This window comes from Platichthys flesus, chromosome 11 (assembly GCF_949316205.1).
Source record: "Platichthys flesus chromosome 11, fPlaFle2.1, whole genome shotgun sequence".
NCBI classification, from domain to species: domain Eukaryota; kingdom Metazoa; phylum Chordata; class Actinopteri; order Pleuronectiformes; family Pleuronectidae; genus Platichthys; species Platichthys flesus.
Genome location: NC_084955.1, coordinates 6,338,006 through 6,359,624, shown reverse-complemented (window position 1 = coordinate 6,359,624; position 21,619 = coordinate 6,338,006). Strand labels below are relative to the sequence as shown.

Below are 21,619 nucleotides of genomic sequence, written 5' to 3'. Positions count from 1 at the left end.
GATGTGGTTCTGATTTTCTACTTAGACTGTTAAAACTTAGAAACTCCGCTGGGCAGTGAGGCGGGAGACAGTCGCGCACTAGGTGGGCGGGGCTACATTCGCGTGTATAGGTGTTTATTTTACCTGCACGTCGTCTTGCAGGCGGGTCGCGCTAGTATATTGTTTACTTTACAGTGTGTAGTTCAGCTCCGACACACACAGACTCTGTAATTAATGTATTGTTATTGTGCCTTATAAAGACCAGTTATAAGCTAATGTTCAATTGGTCTATATTGTAAATGTTTATATTTCTTTATGAGCGATAATGTATATTAAGATGTTTGGAGGAAAGAGACACCATAATAATTGAATGTATGTTTTATGCACTTTAAAATGCAGTTACACTCACAGAAATGCTTGTACTAGAAATTGTGTTTAATCTGAATAAGATGCAGTCTGGATGAGGAACTGAAGGCTCTGTGTCGTTATTGCTCCTGCATTCATGCTGTATTCTAGAGATATACTTTGTTGCTGTGGTATCAATTTTGGGACCCATAACATATATCTCCAACCAATATTTTGACATGAATTTTTTAACTAACATAAGGGTTAAATGAGGCAAAAATCGAGGTACGTACCTGGTGTTGTCAGAACATGCTAAAACATTGAGGCTTATGGTTAGAGTGTGTGTGTCCAAGCAACTTCGACGAAGAAAGAAATAATTTTATATTAAGTTTTCGTGGAAAATCGCTTTGAAAAAATATTTTTTGTGGGAGGGGCGCCAGGAGTGAAGCTTGCCTAGAGCGCCAAATGTGCTAGGGCCGGCCCTGCTTTAACTACTATTATTGACTATTTAGGTTGATATGCTACATTCATCAATCAATCAATTTTAATTTGTTTAGCTCATATTCACCAATCACTGTTAGTCTCATTGGGCTTAACAAGGTCCCACATCTTCTGCTCTTAACGCTCAACAAGAGAAATGAAAAAGATAGAAACCACAGAGAGAGCCACATGTGAGGGATCCCTCTCCCAAGACGGACAGAAGTGCAATAGTGTATTTTATCAACAAAATAACAGTATTTACAAAATTGATTAGACGAAACAATGTTTAACATAATGGAGATGTGAGTCAATGTTTAAAGGATAAGACAATGTGATCTATGGTCCATGATCACAATTTCTCAAATGTATGTATATATTAGATTTATAATTTGTGTCGTATGTCATTATTCAACACAAAAAAAGAGGTAGCTAAACATTCATACCATACCAGTACCAAGGAATATGCTAATATCGCTTGTTAACACAAGTAATATGTGACTAAGATATCCATCCAATATTCTGACTAATATCTAAACTAACTTAACTCTGGAAAACTTTCACCGTCAGCAGATGAATGTAAAAACTGTTCCTCATGTATCAGACTCTGCACATTAACCATTTTCAACAGTGAAGGTCAAACAGTCAAGAGAAGAAACCATGAGGAAAACACATTCTGAGCTCGTTAAGAGGGGAATGTGAGACCTTGATGCTGTGATAAGTAATTCTGTTCATTCATAGGATAAAGATTAAAACCATGGTTGTGACTCGCTGGTGGATTGGTTACAGCTAATACAGAATCCTGTCTATGTTGAACTTATATGTTCTCCACATGTTTCCTTGTGTTTTCAACAGTTATTGTGACTCTTTCCCACAGTCCAAAGAATTGCAGATTGGGGTTCGGATAGTTTGAGACTCGACTGACCGAAGGTGAGAATGTGAGTGTATCTATTCCTGTATATCGGCCCTCTGATTGGCTGGTGACCTGTCCTGTGCCCCCCCTCTCTCCCAATGTATGCTGGGATTGGACAAGCAGTAAGGATAATGAAAATATTGATTAAAACCATGGTCCCATAAAACTTCTGCTCCTGCTGTGGCGCTGCAATGGGGGCATGGGAAGCTTTAACCACTGGGTGGCAGAAGTTACACATGGATGAAAAAAAACTACAGAGACTAGGGGAAAATGCAGAGTACAAGGACAAAAGGTTGAGGGAGACTTACAAACTAACAGGGCTGATTAACACAAATATTTGTTTTCATTAATTTATTTATGTACGTTGTTATTTTCAAAGAGTGAAAGGTGTACGTATTCATTTCCTGAATGTTTAGGCCCTGCAGAAGCAGGTGTGAATTAGGCCCCACTCCACTCAGGCAGAAACTTCAACAACTGAATGTTACCTGCTGCTGTTACTGTTGCAAAGGCATCTATATCTGTACATGCCTTATATACTCGTTAACAAAAACCCTCATTTTAGAGATGATCAAATCTGATTCCTATTCAATTAGTGTTTGCATGTAATCAGTGGGATTATGTGTTTCTCGACTCTGGCAGCAGTTTCCCCGGGAGGTTCTTTCTGATTGGATGGGATTAATTGAAATAAGCTGGTGACTTCAGTCTCAGGCCTGTGAATTACTCAAATTAATTTGCAGACCAATCCAGAATTCTTTAGGTCGCACCCTGAATTCTCACTCCACTTTGACAAATTGCAAATAAACAGAGCAATAACCTTCACATTGAGATTCTTTGTGTTGTTGTGCTGCAGTCGATATCCTGGACCAGGCATTATCTGACTGGATATTTTACATGGGTTATTGTGTGGTACTTGATGGCCCGATCTTTCCCAGCTGAGCAGATTCTGCTCCGTACAGCAATATATCCCCCGCATCAATCTATACTCTGCATCACTCTCCCTCCATTTACTGGACCAATAGGCATGCTTTTCTTCCTTAAGCCGGTGAGTGGTTAAATCGAGCCAATACCATAAAAACAAATGTCAGCCTCTGTGTTTCACGGGACTGGCAGCCTGAGACAAATAGATTTTCTATAAGTGCTGTCTAACAACTAATTATCACAGCAGGACTGATGTCACTTTTGCACTAATTAATTGAAGATGGAAAAAAGATTTCAATGTCATTGAGTAATGTCCGGGCAGATTCTTAATTATTTTTTGAAAGAATGAACACGAAGAGCTTCTAGAAGTTTGAGCTTCTACAGAACATGCTCCTTTGTTGTGTATTGTTGTGTGGAACATTGCTGTGTAGATGACTGATGTGTTTCCTGCCCTCGTAAATTTTAGTTTGGATTAAAATGCTATTGCTTGTCCACCCGAACAACTGAAACTGTATGTGTTTATGCTCAGAGGGGCGACATTAGTACATTAGTTAAGAGTGTCCTATAAAGTCCAACATTAAGGAGGCTTGCTAGCTGAGGTGTACGTTGCAGATTGTGCAGTCCAGCAGAGTATGGAGCGTATTAATAATGGACGCCACTGTTGATGTGCTCGCATTAGAGCCCAGTCTCTCCTCAGCCACACACAGGGAATAACCCTGATTGATGACATGATCACCTGGAGTTATTCCAAAGCTTCCCCCCCATCCGATATGTCTCTGTCCACTGTTACTCATCTCCTCTCGACTCGTCTTTCTTTAGCTCGAATGATGGTACCATTATTTGTCCACACAGCAGTTTTCATAAAAACAAGGTGAGAGTTTAGTTTTGCATTAATCATTTTGGACTGAGTTTTGTGAAATCATTGAGGAATTCATCGGATGTTGAAGGAACATGTGCAGAAGATTAGGAAAAACACCATTTACTAAAATCATTTAATGTCAGAACATACCTTCAACACATATAAGTATAGAAGTATCATATCAATTAGTATACAAGCATGATAGTGCATAGTCCTTGATAGGAATAGAGCACTTTTGCTGTATTGGTTTAGAAGCTCATATGTACTGCATATTACTTTAAATTCTCAAAAATACCACAAAGGCTTGGAAGCATAAGGTTCCCTGTCAGTACTCTACTTCTGCTTCTGATTCCATTTATAAAAAGGATATTAAATTGAATGTAATCCTTCATAAGACCCAAGTTAGCCACACAGTAAAGTTATCTTCACCTCAGGTTGATTTGATTGAAAGAAAGGATATAAAACAAATGAGATTAGTTTTCTACAGACTCCAGAGGGAATTATGCAACCAACCTAAATGTGCAGAGTTGTACCCTTTGTAGCTGAGGTTCACTCTGTACCTTGTATTCTGTGAGTGTGGAGAGACAGACGTCTGGGTGTCACGTATCTCCTGGAAATGACAGGGCTTTTATTACGTTTTCCTCCTCTCGCCTCTTCATCGTCTTCATCACTTCACTGTATTTACTTTTTGATCCCTCTAATTCTTTCCCCCCCTGTTCTGTCCCTGTCTTCATGGTGTGTGTTTCCACTCGGCTGCAGTGACACAAAACCTCACAGTCACACACACACACACACACGCACACACACACACACACACACACACACACACACACACACACACACGCACTGTTTACTGAAACTCTACATGCCTAAGATGTAAATAACCTGAACTCCGCCTGAACCTCCCCATCCCCTCCAAACACACACACACACACACACACACACACACACACACACACACTAATAAATGTGTGCTAGCCCAGATGCTGCACTGTAATTGGCCACTGTGGCTTCCCGCTGTGGCAAAGATATTTTTAATGCACACACTAATCCTTGCCTCTGCAACATCTGCCAGATCCCGCAGCACATGTGCTGGTTAAACACAACCACACATGCATGTACACACACACACGTATTGTGCATGCTCCCATTGTAACCACACTGGCTGCCCCTCCCTGTTAACCACTAGCCCTGACGTCAGTTCTAAATAAAATGATGCAGTTCACAGAAAGGCACAGCCTCGCCCTCCGAGGCTAAATCTGCAGTTTGCTCTTCAGCAGCAGAGTTTCCCCTGCACTGCTTTCCTGGCTGTGTGGAAAGGCCTATAAGCATCATGTGATGCTAAACATTGCTCCTGGAACTTTCAATGAGAGTAAATCAGAGTTATTCTAAAGGGTGTTTTTCATGTGACAGCACCATCAGTCAGAGACAACTACAGTGTTCAGTTTCTCTATTTGCTGCTTTCTAACTTGTCTACTTATTTCCCTATGTCCTCAACTAATAGGACACTATAGGAAAGAAGAGTCTATTAAATTTCATTTGCGCTCTTATAATTTTCACTTTACTATGGTTGTTGTTGCTCTTTTGTGGTTGGCTAAAGAAAGACACATTTTGATGGTAATACTTCAACATGTAAGTGCTTTAACTGTTAGTTAAAAGCAGGTATTGCAGGTCCCTAACTAGGAACTCATTGAGGGGAGCTGCTCACCTCGTCGGCTTTGAGTTAATTACAACAGAGAGAGTCATAAGGTGAAGTGATTATATTATTTGAAATAAATGAAATGTTCATTTCTGATCAAGGTGATATTGAAATCTGATAATATGAACTGACAGCTGGTACAAGTGGGCCACCTCTGTCCTTGGGATATATTTTAAACTGTACACCTTTATATTGTATTGTTTTGAAAAACAATTGACATAGCCTATATAATTTTATGGTACATTATCTGGGAAATTCAAATGATATTGTGGATGAAGAACCATATATGAATGTCTGTTTCTATCTAATCCAGTGGTTTACGGATCTGCTAAATAAAAATGTCATCACTCAGAAATCACACAGAAATCCATTATGACCTTCTGCTCATGTCCTGCAAACCGCCAGAAATATATAAGTGATAGCCACAACATTGTGAAAGTATAGAAAAACAACTGCTGCGGGACAAAGATTCATCATCTTTTATTATACCGTCGTATTTTCTACACAAGAGTCTGTAAATCCTCCGCAGTCTCAATGGTGGCCAATACGTTCTACTGAGACCACTAATTAGTATGCAGTAGAGATAAGTGTGCAGACGCTTGGATCTCACTGATTAATTCAGTTTTCATTGTTTCTCATGGTCTTGGTAACATTATGAAATGTGAAAAAAATCGTGTTTTTTAATGGTAGAAGTTGTTTTGTTCTTTTAGACAAGGCAGAGCTGCTTCGTTTCTCGACGAGCATTTACTCTCGACTATCCTCACTAGTTAAGAGAGACGGAGAGAGTTAGGGGAGGGGAGACAGGGAGAAAAAAGGGAGAGAGAGAGAGCAAAAGAGAGGGAGCGAGAGAGAGGGAGAGAGCATGGATGTATCAAACAGCAGCCTCCTGCTGAGCGGGGAATGGAAAAGCTGCTGGCACCAACATGAATATTTCAGCAGAAAGCTACAGCTCTCTGTACCCCTCTCTCTCTCTCCCTCTCTCTTTCTGTGTCTCTCACCTTTTCCTTCCCTCTACCCTTCTCTCCCTCTCAACCCTCCACCACCGCCCCCTCACCTACTGCCTCCCCTCTGTCCCTTTACTCTACTTTGGAGTGGCCAGTTATAATGAAGGGTGATGGAGATGGAGAGAGCGAGACAGAGAGACGCTAAAAAGAGGGAGACGGGCTCAGACTGAATTCTGGTCAGCCGAATCAGAAAATGGCTCCTGAATGTAAATCTGGGAAGGAAGCAGCCGCAGCAGTGTTGCCTCAACTTGGCTGCTTCCCCAACCCCCCCTGCTAGATACTTGTAATGGTTTGGCCCGGGGTAGTTTGACAATGAAAACAGAAGGCATGGAACAAAACAAATATCAGCAGGCGGGAAGTTTCTCTGGAGACATGGATTTTTAACAGTTTACCATTAGGTTTTTTCCCCCCCAAAATTTGAACAACTCTTTTCTTCATTTGATGTTTATTCATAGCAATCTTGTTATCTTTTCTGTGTAGAGAGTGTGTGTATGTATATGTGGGACTGTTGTCTGTTGGGGGTGTGATGATAAAGACCACTGATTGATCAATGGAAATCCCCTAATCAGTAATAATGACATTTTCTGATAATAACATATGGCAAATGTACAACATTAGAATGCAGGACACACAACACAGGTGACCTGCTGCCTGGAGGAGCAGCCTGTGATCTGAAATCGTGGTTTATTTGTTTTTTTACTAAACAAAAAATGAAAAAAAGCACCGTTGTAAATTTGTCTAGAAAGTGTACATTTTGAGCTTTAACAAAAAAAGTCACTTGAGATTGGATAATGTATCTGCGTGACATTCACGGTCCTTTGTATTTTTTTTGCGTTGCACCGAAAATAAACAAAACCCTTGGGTTGCCAGGAGTTTGTCATCTGAAACATTCAGAGAGCAGGGACTTCAGCATGTCGCATGCATCCTGTTTGAAAATGCTGCTGCCATTGATTAATTCAGTTCTATGAGTTAAACCTCCCCCCGAAAACAGAGATTAGTAAATTGTTTCCTAAAGATGGTTCCGAAAATGATTGTTTGAAATCTCCATTTTCCATTTCATATTGTGACACCTACAAAGCCATAGGAACCTATGGAAAGTGGAATGACACTTTACAACATATTGGCTTTTGATAAATGTTGGATCTATTGCCCTGCTCAGCTTGTTTTGTTGTATCAGCCTAATGGACGGGCTAATTCAGCCTGTTTCTTTTGGGAATATAACTGAGCCGTTGCTGGTACTGCCAATATAAGCAGCCAGCCAAATAGCCTCCAACCTACTGTACAGATACTGCCTCATTATTTCTATTTGTTTGTTTCTCTCCATCTGTGTTCGACCTCTGCAACTGGCTGACTCTTATTGGGCTAGCAATATGAATAGCATTGTTTTAGGATTAAAACAAATATATTTTCAGTGCATGAGTTGGTGCAACAACATGATGATGTCATCAATCTGCACAGTAGAACTTCTTGCAAAAGGTGATTATGGGAAAACTTCACAAAAGCCCTGCACTCATGTGCCACTCTGAGGTAGGACATGAGTGGGCGGAGTGAGTGGCCGAGCAGACCTTGTTTTTGTTTGAATCATGTGCCAGTTTTAGTGAATATCCTTCAGAAGGTTCTTGCTTGTGCTCCCAGCGCGACGCCCTGATTCATAGTTAATAACACATTGAGCTTGCATCATGCAAAATGAAGAGGCCCACATAGCTGCTTACATTATTGCTGAACAAAAACACTCAGAGGAATCTGCAGATGTGTGGTAGAAGTGCAAAGGGACTAATTCCGTTTTAATAGAAATAAAGTTAAAGAATGACAAATATTTATAAACCAATACTTGTATAGCTCTCTAAGTATCAAATCTTTGGTCACATTTTTTATTTCATGGACAATGACTCCCTGCTGCTGACCTGCCAGTTGAAAGTGTGAGCTTAAAGGGAGTTTCTTCACAGGGATCCATCGCTGAGTCCAGGTCTAATTTAGTCAAGGTTCCTCAAGACAAAAAGCACAGAAAGGTAAAAATCATAAATGACAAAAATATCCATCCATCCATCCATTAGCAGTAGGGATTATCTGGGAGGGTTGCAGGGGCCAGCTGGACCCAATCAAAGCTGACATAGGGCAAGATGCTTGGCTCGGCCTTTACAGGACTAATAAACATTCACACCCATGGCCAATTTAAAGACTTCAATTAACGTAACAGTGGGAGGAAGCCAGAGTATACCCAAAGAAAACCCACACAGACATAGGTACAACACGAAAAGTAAGTGGATTTGAATCAGAAACCTGACCTGAGAGGCGACCTGAGTGCTAAACACTGTGCCACTGTATTGCCAAAAACATCCACTGTCAGAAGGTATTACAGTAGAAAATGCCACTGGATAGGCAGGTATAGTGATTATTAAAAGGGCCTAATAAGAATAGAAATACAAGATATATTTGTCAACACATCAATTTAATTTAAGGTCCGTTTCCAGCACAACAGGAGATGAATTGTGAACTACCTTGAATAAATATCAGGATCATGGGGGTTGCATGTCTCTGGCACGGATATTTTGGGAACCACTGGGAACCACTGATCTGATGTTTCTCTGTGGTACTCAACAACGAATGGAGGAGCTAAACCATTCATAGATTTAAAAATGATAAGTAGTTTAAAATCAGTTCTTTGTTTTACAGTATAACCAAGTATTAGCGTAATGCTATATATGTAAGAGTACGTGTGTGTGTGTTGGGGGGGGGGTTGAGTGTTGTGCCATTGGCTGGTTATTTTTCTATCTGCAGATACGCTTGTCATCATACAGGCCCAAGTGGTTGCCCCTGGCCAAGATATGGACCAATAAAGAGCTCTGATAGCACTTCTGCTAAATATGAGTCAGTTTGTGTGTGTGTGTGTGTGTGTGTGTGTGTGTGTGTGTGTGTGTGTGTGTGTGTGTGTGTGTGTGTGTGTGTGTGTGTGTGTGTGTGTGTGTGTGTGTGTGTGTGTGTGTGTGTGTGTGTGTGTGTGTGTGTGTGTGTGTGTGTTTAATAGTGTGCTTAGTGTTTCATGGTGGTAAATCGTTCGTTCTGTCTCATCTCACACACCGCTGGACAGCAGAGTCTGCACTACCCAGATAACACACACATGCACGCACACACCGCCGCATCACACAGAGGCACAAGATTTCTCTCACACTCTTTTAGGCACAGGAACGCACACACGCACACACACACAAACACAAACACACACACACACACATACACACACACACACACACAAAATACACTCACTAAGGCTACACACAGCACCTCTCTCCATCCTTAACTTGACAGTTCAGTAAATACTGCAGCCTGTAGAGTAACATCCAGTCTATTTGTATGTATGTCTGTGTCTGTTACTGCCCTGCTTGTCTCGCCCCTGCTGCCACGGTCAGTATCGATAAATCTAGGAGTCAGTGAAGCACTGTGTTACAGTGGAGCTGGAGCCATACAAATTTGACGTAAAGGCTAAAACCTTCCTAACCTGCTTTACAAAGACTTTACCCATTTTATCTGTAGTCACTTTTTCTTTGACATTGATACCAAAGGGCTAAGAAACTGAAACCTCAATCAGGAGGAGAATTTGTGAAGGAGCCTTTGTTGCTGAATTGAAGCTGCTTGAACCAGACAAAGTCAAATTGTTAATATAGTGTCAGTTTGTCTCAAAGAACTGTCATAAAGTAAATTACAGATGTGATACGGGATGAAATGAAAAACAAGGAAGGACACAACAAGAAATATCATCATCACTATCATCTGACATCAGAAGCCTTGTCAAAGTGCAGTATTTCCAGCATCATATTAGAGAGGTTAATGTGATGTAGTTAGAACTAAATGAAGAAAACAACAACTTTCACAGACGCAGAATCACAAAGTGATTTACATTAACGACAACAAACAAGTGAAGCACGAAATGAAGTCAGAACTTAACACAATGCATGTTTAATAATTCTGTCACACACAAAGGATGTTAGATAATAAAAACTGATCAAGTCTGGGAAAGCAGATGCCTGTGCTTGAAAACAAGATTAGCACTGAACCAAAATGAGAGGTCAAATATTGTAACTTCTGTTTCTTTGAAAGTGGCTAAACTGGCTTTCACATTTAGAAGTGTATTGATATATTTGCAGAAATTCAAAAATATTGATGTTTGAAATGAGAGCGATGCATGACTTGAAATGGCATTTACACAAACTATCCTGGTGTACACGCAGATACAACAGGGCTGTCTGTTAGAGCTTAGTAGTTTTCTGTGTTACTTTATTTTTCCTTTCGAAAAAAAGTTTGATGATGATCAATGACATCTTTACTGAAATACAAGGTCCATCTAAGTGGACAACAGAGCGAGAGCTGCAAATGGAAAGAACGATTGATAAAGTGATATGAAATATAGAAAACACAAAAATTCCGGAGATGGAGGAGAGGGGTAGATGAAGGAAGAGGTTGGGAGTAATGATAACAGAGAGGAGGAGTTGGAGGTGGAGATGGCGGCTGTGAGATGGCAAAAATGGAGGCAGGAGCAGATGAGAGAGGGACAGATAGGTGAGTAGAGGAGAAAAGGAGAGCAGGAAAATCTACTAGCACACAGGGGTTATTAAGCTATTGAACTCACAAAGAGTAGTAATAAATAGCAGTATGCTGTGTGTGTGTTTGCGCGCGGAAACAGAGAGAAAGTGTATGTTTAATGGAGCGTTAATACTATTGGCTCTTAAAGGTAATTTTGGCTTGTCACTCTTCTAAAGGCCATCGCTGTGGGCCATCGGCCAGCCACACACAACCACCAGCACACTGCAAATGTCAACATTATCACAACGGGCCATGCCTGAGTGTGTGTGTGTGTGTGTGTGCATGATAAATTACTCTTCTGTATTCTACTAAATCACTCTGATTTTCTTGCTTTCTTTTCCCTCTGAGATCCTCTGATCTGAGATCATCTGATCCTCAGAGGGACATGTCTTTATCTTCATCCTGACCATCCTCGTGTCTCTGTATCGACGAGGCAGACTGTAAATATTTACATGTCCTGGAACCCAACTGATCGATCTTTGTCCATTTCTTTCTCAAAACTAAAAGAGATCAGCTATGCAATCTATTTAATTGGCTTTTTTTTCCCCCAGCCATTGTTCATTATTTATGTTTTCTGTGTCTGCAAGAACCGTAGCTACACTTTAACATTTCTTTTGAGCGGCTGACAGCCAACATTGTCTCCCAAGTGTTAAAAATGTTTTGTCACCATGAGGCCGAGTGAAACCATTGATAATGCATGGGAACATGCTTGTCAAGGGAGAATTCAGTTTTCCTCTCTGGAAAAAACATTGTTTTAGGCTTTTTTTTTGGATGCCATGGTTTCTGCAGAAAGTTTATGTTAAAGAGCAGTTTTCGAGTCGAGCTGTTGTCTTTTGACCAACTGCACATTTTTATTTTAGGAGGTCGCTACCAGATAATGAAAATATTAATGTGGCCTTCTTCAGTCTCGAGGTTTTACTTCCTTGATTTTGTTTCTCATCTATCATACAGACTTAGCAAACAAAATTTTTATTTTTTAAAAAATTGAGTATGGGTTAATATTACTTTGATTGTGTATTACAAGGTCTCCGGGTCGTCCTTAATGAGTACTTTTTGATGCTTTTTCACTCGATTCAGCCTTAACATTTATTTTATTTCAGCTCAAGAACACGCTCCAGCAGAAGTTACCACATCAAGCATCATTGAACCACACACTCAAAGCTTTTAATAAAACAAGCAACAAGCTTGTCCAGATCAGCAACAAGTGTCTTATGTGTCTGTAAAAGATTCTCTGCTTTCACAGACAGTTTAGAATCGAATTTGATGATGATTAAAATTGTATTTAATAGCCAAAAGTGAATATACTGAAGCTCAGACCCAATTAGTTATATTGGTGCATTAAAATGTGTCAGTTAGTTGGTGACAGTAAACTTTTTATACAATATTAATTTTGATGAAAATGTGTCATATGGAAACTGACCTTCCTTGTCACATAATTTCCAATGGTTTTAGCTGTGTATCGCACACATAAACGTCTTTATATTTGTGCATGTAAGGCCGACATTGGGGTTATAATTACATGTCAAACAAACAGTCATGACACATGATGAATCTGCTAATATGCAATGGTTCTGATTTAAACTTAACACTACAGGAGAACGATTTTGCATCAATGAAATAAAATAAGGTTAGGATATTACATCTTTCTTCTTGTAAAAAGAAAATGAAAACATCCAATCCTGAAAAGTTGTGGTAAGTATGATACCTATTTAGCCTTTGTCAGACAGGAACCATGCAGCAAGAGTTTCTCCACTCAGAGTTCACGGTGCAACATGTAGGACGTAATGTTCTTAATGACATTAGGGTCAGCCCTTATCACCAAAAGCTCTCTTGACATCTTCGTTCACTCACAATGAATCCTGTGGAGGTTCTCCTGCTGTTTTGTTTCAAATGGGCTCTCTTGGAAATTATCCAAGTTTAGTCTGGGGGCTGACAGGAGAAACTTCAAACTCCTCTCTGGAGAATTTCAGCACATTATCCGGAGTTTAGCGCATGTCTGAAAGCAGCTTATGTGTTTCATTAAGGTAGGTCACTGAATAACATTGGAACAGTCATAAAGAATGATCCAGTCATGGTAAATAGTAAATACTGACATAATTTGTAGTCTATACTATTAAAGTAATGTCATTAAAGCGATGTTTTTTTTAAAGCTGAAGGAATTCACTGAGGTAATGTAGCCTGATGTGTTGTGTGGCATGCTGGGTAATGTTTCCTGACAATGACTCTATAGACTTAGAGAGCTTCCAACAGACTGAATAGGAATTAGTCTCTATTCACCACCACACCCGAAAGGTCTGACCCCTGTGTCTGTGTGTGTGTGTGTGTGTGTGTGTGTGTGTGTGTGTGTGTGTGTGTGTGTGTGTGTGTGTGTGTTTCTCTGATAGGCTGGTGGTAACACTGCACAGAGGGCGCAGTATTGTATTGTCCTCTGGGAGATCAATGACATTCCCCTGCTTTGAGTCCACAGATAATCTGTCTGTCTGTGTGTGTGTGTGTGTGTGTGTGTATGTGTGTGTCTGTCTGAAAGTCTCTGCCAGCTGAGCTTTCTCTCTTCTACACACCACTCTGTCCTTCATTCTGTTTTGCTGCTTTTCCAGTTGCAGTGTTGGTCGTCCTGTGTGCCAAGATAATCTTTAAAAAATTAGACTTTTACCTGTGATGTTGAGGTAAAGGTTCTGTGCATCTAAACACATAAAGTAATATGTTCGGAAGCTGTAGGCATGATTTCATATGAATGTGCAAATGCTGCTCTCCTGACAAGCACTTCTGTTCAAGTATTCTTGTCTCTGAATTAAAAGATGCACCATATGACTTTGTCCAAGGATCACTATGGCAGAGGCTTCCCTGTGTGACTCTATAGTTGCTTCCAGACATGCACTAAACTCTGTCAAATCTTCTGAAATTATCCGGAGAGGCCTACGTGAGAACGCAAATGTCCGAGTCAGTAGCTGCAGACGTTCTCCGGAGTTTCTCCTGCCAGCCGCCAGGTTAAAACTCTGGAGAATGTCCTAATGAGCCCAAGTGAGAACATAGCAGAAAATTTGTCTGAAGATTTACTGCAAGCGAGTGGGCCTGTTGATGACGTGTGGCCTTTGCAAGACAGGAAAAAAAAAAAAGACTACAAATATGTCAGTCTGAAAAGTAGGTTTCATATATGTAGAGGACACAGATGAAGATGTTAACCTGGAGAGACAACAAGATTCGAGAGCTTTTGGTGATAAGAGCAAATGCCGGTGTTGATTTGCTGTAGATAAAATGTATACGTTACATCTCACTACTGCAGCAACACCCACTCGCTTGAATGTTCAGCAGATTTTCCTGTTGTTGTGAACGTGTCTAAATGGAGAATTTCCCGCTGCATTGTTCGAGCAGCAAACTGATCAGAAAGTCTGGACCCCATTGTGCGGACATTTTCCAGAGTTCATGCCTGTAAACTGCTTTAGATAATGACACAAACAGACAAAGCTGGCTTTACTTCCATGGATTATATACAACTATGAGGTAAATAGGATCCAAAACCTTAAAGTACACAAGTCAAACAGAATCAAAGATCCATCAATCCATTTCATAAGGTAAAGAATCACGGGGGGAAGAGGTCTGAAAACATGATTTTTGGTTTATTTTCTTCAGAGGTGAAACTCTTTTGCTGGAACAGGTTCAGTAAGTGATTGTAAAAGTAACTGACATGGGTGCTTAAAGATAGAGGAGGGGTCATGACCCCCACTGCTGCACCCGCATGTGTTCTATTTTTACCCCGAGGATCAAATCCCCCTTTCCCACCCTCTCTTCTCTCTTTCTAAGTAAAGAAAAAAAAGACTAATAGTGGCAAGATATCCCAGTCTTTAGAAAATAAAAACATACCCGTTCATTTTATAATATACAGTATATTGCACAATGATTTATTTTACTTGACTGAGGTATTAAATCACAAGTGTTTTTTCATACAGTGTTTCTTTGATACAAAAAAGGCATCCCCACCTTTTACCTTTTGGTAATGATGAATGACTCCGTTATGATTGTAATTCTGGGCAACAAAGATTTCTCAAAATCGGTGGCAGTGATATATGTTTAAATATGTGTTATGTGACAATTCTACATTAAAATAACTAGACCCGTGTTACATTATCCAATATGTTTCCAACCATGGTTAAACCCAGAGAAATTCCCAATCAAGGTAATGTCATGTTTCATGTTTGCTTTTCCCATCTCTGCTTTAACTTCTTAAATGATGCTATGCTATGCTATGCTATGCTATGCTATGCTATGCTATGCTATGCTATGCTATGCTATGATGAAGGAAAATCACAGGACTAAAGAAGTCTTTTGAAATTGCTTTGATCAAGAGAACCCGAGAGGCAAAAGTTACATATGTTTAGTGAAAGGTGTATATTATGTAAATATTCTGCATTTCTCTTTTTATTTAGAAAAATTATTCTGACTTGTCTGGAGCTGTAACAAGTGCATTTCCCCCAGTGCATGGATCAATACAAATTTATCTTATCTTATCTTTGAGGCAAATTATATAGTTTAGATTCTTGGTTTATAAGAAAATTACAAGTGGCTAAATAAGTCATGGTATTATGAACAGCATCTGCACCGGTGTAACTGTAACACAGGGTTGTTTTGGACCTTGGATTACTAATCAACCAAACACAAGTGTCATTGAGATTAAAAGAGGTGGTTGCTGTACTGTTAGTTAAGCAACCTCGTCTAACAAATTTAACAGTTTTTCTACAAATCAAAATCAATCTACCAATGTCAAGATGGCTCATTATAGATTCTGTTTTCAAAGTAAGGTTGTTCATATTTGCGAAAAATCAATGTGCAAATTGGCCTCTCTCCCCGAACCTTGAAGGCTTAAAGCAAATTATTTGCCTTTATCCAACAATGCAAAATGTAATCAATAAACCGAAAAATAATTTAATGAAAAAAATTCTTAGTGGTGACTTTTGAGAACAGAGAGCAGTGCCTAGTTTAATATAGTGTTATTGGCACTGAATCCCATGGAAATAGACCAACCACCATGGAATTGAGCAAATTGACAAATAAGCGGAGCCTAAGTATCTAAAGTCTGATTCATTCCTCTGCGGCGAAGAGCTCCACAAACCACATTAAGTCTCACTGTTGCGCTGGTTGACATTTCTCCGTCATATACAAGTCAGACCCTTTTCGGAAATGTTCATTATATATTTGTGAAGTGTATTTACATCCCCAGTGGGGAAAGTGGACTGTAGGTTTAGTTTCTTTGTGGAGTTTTTGGCAGAAATGTAAATATAGAAAATCTTCACTATTATCTAACCTCAAGAGAAGCAGCAATAGATCTAGTTGCTTGCTTGGCTGAAACAGACAATTTGTTCTGTAAGTGTTATGGAATATATGTGTGTGTGTGTGTGTGTGTGTGTGTGTGTGTGTGTGGAAGGGCCTAAAATGAGTCAAAAATGAATGATGTCGGGATGTGGGCTGAGATAGAGAGGTGAGCCGAAGAGAAAAACACGGAGAGGGAAATTCAGGAGGAGTCAAGATGGAGGAAAAGTAGGAAGGAGAGAGGGCATCTCCACAGCTGATGCTACGCTCAGCCAGAGGGTTCCAGAAAAACAAACACAGTAGCCTTAGCTATGCACATGTGCACACACACGCACACATGCACGCACACACACACACACAAACTCACTACCCTGCTTTCCACACAAATACACGCAGGTGGGACTAAGGAGTGTAGTGTGCCAATTTGTTGTACCCCTGATCCCTTCTCAGGAGACCCACAGACAGGCATACAGCCATGCCAACACTGGCACTGGTCCCACTAACACACGCACACACACACATGCACAAACCTGCACGCACACAAAAACCCTGATACTGCATTGCCTGCAGCCACAGTGTGGTAGGGAGGTGTGTGAGTGAGTGTGTTTGCCTCCGCTTTTCTCCATTTTCACAGACCACAAGAGACAAACGCTGACGAATTGGGAGCATGTCAAAGACACTGCAGCCATTTTCACACATGGAAGATGGAACATTTCTCACTTGAAATATCTGTGTAAGGTTGTGGTTCACGCTTAAGGTTCCCATCCCATCCATTTGGGCTCTTTCACACCTAAATGTTGTGGATACAGCAGGGTTCTCTCCTCCCGACCGCGGTGGCAGGACTGTCGGAGAACAGCAGCTGGATAAGGACACACATTGAGGGAGAAGACTGTCTCAGTTCTGTCACATGTTGCCTCAGGGATAAATTTCAGAAATCATTTAGCATCTGAATGACTGTTTATCTCCCCGCCTTCGTCAGCTTTGAGGGAGCTCATCCTCTTTTCAGTAAATGGGCAGAGAAATGCAAGTGGCTGTGTTGGTGTCATTGAGGCAGATATGATCCCAGAAGTCAAGTTTGAGTCAGAGCTTATGAGCCCACAAATCACTACACGGTAGTTAGGATTTAACACCCATTATACTGTCATGATAATCATCGACTAAAAGGTGAAATTGATGGTATTCACATTGCATTGTGTATGTGTGTTTACTACACTGCAGCACTTGACAGAGCTTCGGTGGATTAGCACAGCAGGAAGATAAATTCTCCGTGTTCCAACAACTGGTTCAGCTCCACACTTTCAATAACATCATCATTTTCTTCTTCAGGGACACTTCAACCTCTGAGGACATGGTTTGCTGATCCAACAGGATGGCTTCTTTGCTGCTCAAATCGAATTTCTTTAACAAAAAACCATGAGTCCTGCTTTTCTGGTCTGTTCTTCCTCTCCGCGCTAATGTCATTGTGACCGTCCTCTGGGCCAATTATGCGGCGTGTATTGTCTGATTGGACGACATATTGTTTCAGCAATCAGCGCCACTGTGTGTGACTGTATGTGTAAAGGGATTGTGTCTATCTGGCTAAGTGTGTCTTAATTTATTATCTGATGTGATAAGTATCTCTGCAGAGGAGGGTGGAGAGGACAGCATAAATTGAAAGATAAAACAGAAAGAAAGAAAGGCCTGACTCCTGTCTTTCTGTCTTTTCAGGGGCCCAGTCTGGCTCTAATCAGGGAGACGTGGGGCCGACCGCACTCAATTATTCACTCATTAGTCAGCAAACAGGAGAGGCCAGGGAAAGCTGTGTTCCCCTGCATGCTACTGCTCACACACCCCTCCACGCTCTTTGTCTCTTCATCGGTCCGTCACTTTTCAGACAGCCTGTGCACTTGTTGCATTTTCTGGTTTTGTTTTCCACAGCCTTGTGCCTCAGTGATTTTGAACGCCAGAGCTATAATGATTGTTACATGAGACTGCAACCTGAAAAAGAAACAGTGTTCCCTTTCTACAATGCTGTTCTGAAAATCAAGATCTTTTTTACTGTGATTTTTTTTATTTATTTGTTTTTGTTTTTGCTTTGAGGCCATCACAGCTATTCAAGGGAATAAAAGCCAGACAATACTGCCCTCAGCAAGAACGGGATATGTATCTCAGAAATAAATCAATGTCTTCAACGCAGTGCACTGTGAGGGAGCAAAGCATCATGGAAAAATACTGATGGTCATAATCGTTGGCTAAATTGCTTGTCTACTTTGGCTCAGAATGTCCGATGCCACGGCCTTGACTTGCGGCCTGTGGAAATAGTTACTGTTCAGTTGGCGTTCTTGAACCAGCCACTCATTTTGTTGGCATGGTTTACTGAACTCTTCAATTCAGTAGGTAGATGGACATCGTGTTGAGCCTTGTGGGGCACGGTCTCTTGAACTAAAGGCCTGGAAAATATGCCAGTGCTCCGACTCTGTTACTTATTTATTAAATGCTGAACCTAGAGAAACAGTCAATGGGCCAGAGAAACATTGTAGTTTTGCTCTATTTTTGAAGAAATTGTACTTTCTTGATTCTTGTTGTTATGGGTTTGTACTCTTGAATGCACTTATTGTAAGTCGCTTTGGATGAAAGCGTCAGCTAAATGAAATGTAATGTGATGGATTATGACCCACTGTATTGCAGCTGTCCCTCAGAACGCCGCCACAACCCCCCACTGTCAATAGTCCGCTCCAGGGCAGGGGGGCGTGGCGACGTGAGTGGCCAAGACCTTCGTATTTTCTCTATATGTGGCCCTCGGGATAAAAGGTTTAGACACCCCTGCCTTAGACTTTAAATAAAGATGGATGACGCGTCTCAACTTCCTCCAGAAATGAAGCCAAACTATCCTGAACAGAAACGCTGCCTTATTGCATTGATAATGTCATTTGGAGCCAGTGGTCCATGGTAGCGCTGGCGTTCAACCAATCGCAAGTGACTCTCAGCAGTCAATCATAGTTTCATCCCATTTTTATAGTAATAAAAAAGTGAATAGAACCACACTTACCTCACTGTCTCGCTACCATTGCTGTGATAAGAACATCCTAGTCGCACAGTTGTGACGCAATTGTTCTTCAAATGCGTCTCCGAAAGGATGCAGCCCCTGAATAGAGACACGTTAGCAAAATTCAGACACAAGAAAGACAGGAAAAGAAGCTCAAAATAAAACAGGAAATGACACCACACAAGGATATTAAGACATTAACTAAACTGAGACACATGAGGAAGGATAACAATCAAATAAAGAATATAAATCCACACATCCAAACAAAAGGAAACAAGGTAAAAGTCCACACAACTTAAAATCTTTCAGAAAGGTCCATAACACAAACATTCTTTTAAAAGTTAACTCCAGTTCAGAGTCATGACACCATGTAACACAAACACATCCAGTCATTCATATAAACATTGCTAAATATGCTTGAACAGTTCTCATTTTCTGGTTTGCCCAATTCGAACCAGTGGGAAAAGAAATAACAAACATCCCTCTTGCACACCTGCTCAGCCCATAAACTTTCCATTGAGATTACAGCACAAACATGAAAATATTTTTTCTCAGGGAACACCCGTTGCTCAGATGTTAAAACGTCATACATGAACCTAAACCATCCTGGGGTTAGAGGTTGACTGAAAAACGTTGTTGTTGTTGTGGTGGTGCGATCCAAAATAAAATGCCTGAAGAAATTCTTACAAATAATACATAAAAAAACATTGTGGAACAGGTTAACAGATGTCTCGTCCTTCGGTAACACGATTTTTGGAATTTTTAATACGGTTAGTCACTGGGGAATATTGGCAGCAGGGCTGACCAGGTATTTCCAGCTCTTTAAAGAAATTACTACTATTTGTCACCATTACCAACATTTACAACCTGACAAAAAAATCTGTCAATAATAACATGCTTTAGGAGAAGTAGGCTTTGTTATTTTGGCAATTTAGATTCACCATTTAGTTTGATACTTAAAGAGGCCATTGTGATTCAATATCTGCAATTTACCGATAAGGGGCTTAAAAATTTAACAAAAAACATTAATAAAAGAAAACAAAGGTGGCCATGACTTAAATAAGCTAAACTTAACTAAACTATTCTTACCGCAAATGTTGGGGAATGAATGAACTGTGCTCCTTCGTGTATTTATCATTATTGCTCATCATAACTCACCTGAATGATCCCTTTTCATTGAGGTTTCAATGACACCATGAATTAATGTCAACTCCCACTGTCAAGGCTCACTCACTGTCTTTGTCTCTTATGGTTTTCTGTCTCTCCATCCAACGTTCTCTCTTCTCCCCTCTGCTCACTCCCTCTGTCTCTCACTCCCTCCTGTGCATGCAACTGCACCCCCTTTACAACAGAGCTGTCAGCACCGTGTGTGTGTGTGTATGTGTGTGTATGTGTGTGTGAGTGCGTGTGTGTTAATGAAACTGACAAATCTACTCGTGCTACTCCTCCCTCTCCAAACCAGACCTGAAAAACATATGAAATATGCATGCTCAGCAATTTGTTTCATACTCTCCTGGCAGTGGCCTTCTCCAGAAGCTTCTTTCCAGAAAAATACACTTTAAGACAGACAAACAGCTTTTTTTCACATTTCTCTTTATAATTACTGTCAGTTTTCTCTCGTTGTTTGGTCAGGGTTCAGCAACGAAAATATTCGGTAATGTTTCAGGAAAATAAGTACTCAGTCATTAAATCAGGTTAGGGTGAGTATAAACAGTAAGCAGACAAGTTCATAGGCTACATGGAGCAGCGTGTGGCAGGTGAAACACAGGACTAGGGTTTGACTTCTGTATTATCAGCTTTACAGAATCGCATGAACTCATGAGATCCTCTGGAGTCTCTACTAAGGAAGTGTTCAGGTATGTGTGACTTTCTTCACCTGGCCCCCTTGTATAATGCCCTTAACCCTCAGAAGCTCAGAATTTCCAACCCCTGAGTCAGAATTAGCCCTCAAGTCTGAATTTCAGCTCGGAAGGTCAAGCAACCTAACCGCCCACAACTTCAGAACTCAAGATGGCCTCTCCGTGATACAGTATAAACAGTAGTGAAAGCCGTACTGTTTACTAAAACTTCTGTCATTAAATGTGCCATAGATATAGTACTGTCCATAACTGTGTGTGTATTTTTTACTCCTGTAATAGTATGTGTGCAATGCCATTTAATGCATTATTAAGAATGGCCAGCAAACATAAAACATTGTCCCTGTGCAACTGGAACACCATCAACTTGGGTGTGCCATCATTCATAGCTCCAAGGTGTCATGGAAAGCTAGTATTGTGAATGAGTTTCATCTATAACAGTAGAGGGGCACTCAGTTCAGTGCAAACCTTCGCTAAAGCGTAAAAGCCCTCTCATGAAACAACATTTAAATTCACTAGATAGACAATCTTTATTTGGATCTGCACCAAGTTACACACACTCAATATCAATCCCCTAAACATGTCAGAGTTTTTATCAAGATCGAACAAAAATGTTGAATAATGTTCTATATCACAATGTTAAAGACAATGAAAAAGATTCC

At 40.5% G+C, this 21,619-nt stretch overlaps 1 long non-coding RNA gene across 1 annotated transcript in view; it reads right to left on the bottom strand.

Annotated features, from left to right (window-relative positions):
* The window catches only part of LOC133964858 (uncharacterized), a 29,134-nt gene extending 8,748 nt beyond the window's left edge, over window positions 1-20,386 (bottom strand). The window contains exons 1-2 of the long non-coding RNA XR_009923828.1: window positions 20,260-20,386; window positions 19,105-19,200 (exon numbers count right to left, since the gene is read on the bottom strand). This is a non-coding gene — a long non-coding RNA (uncharacterized LOC133964858). The remainder of the gene's footprint in view (window positions 1-19,104; window positions 19,201-20,259) is intronic.
* Between the last annotated feature and the right edge of the window lie 1,233 nt (window positions 20,387-21,619).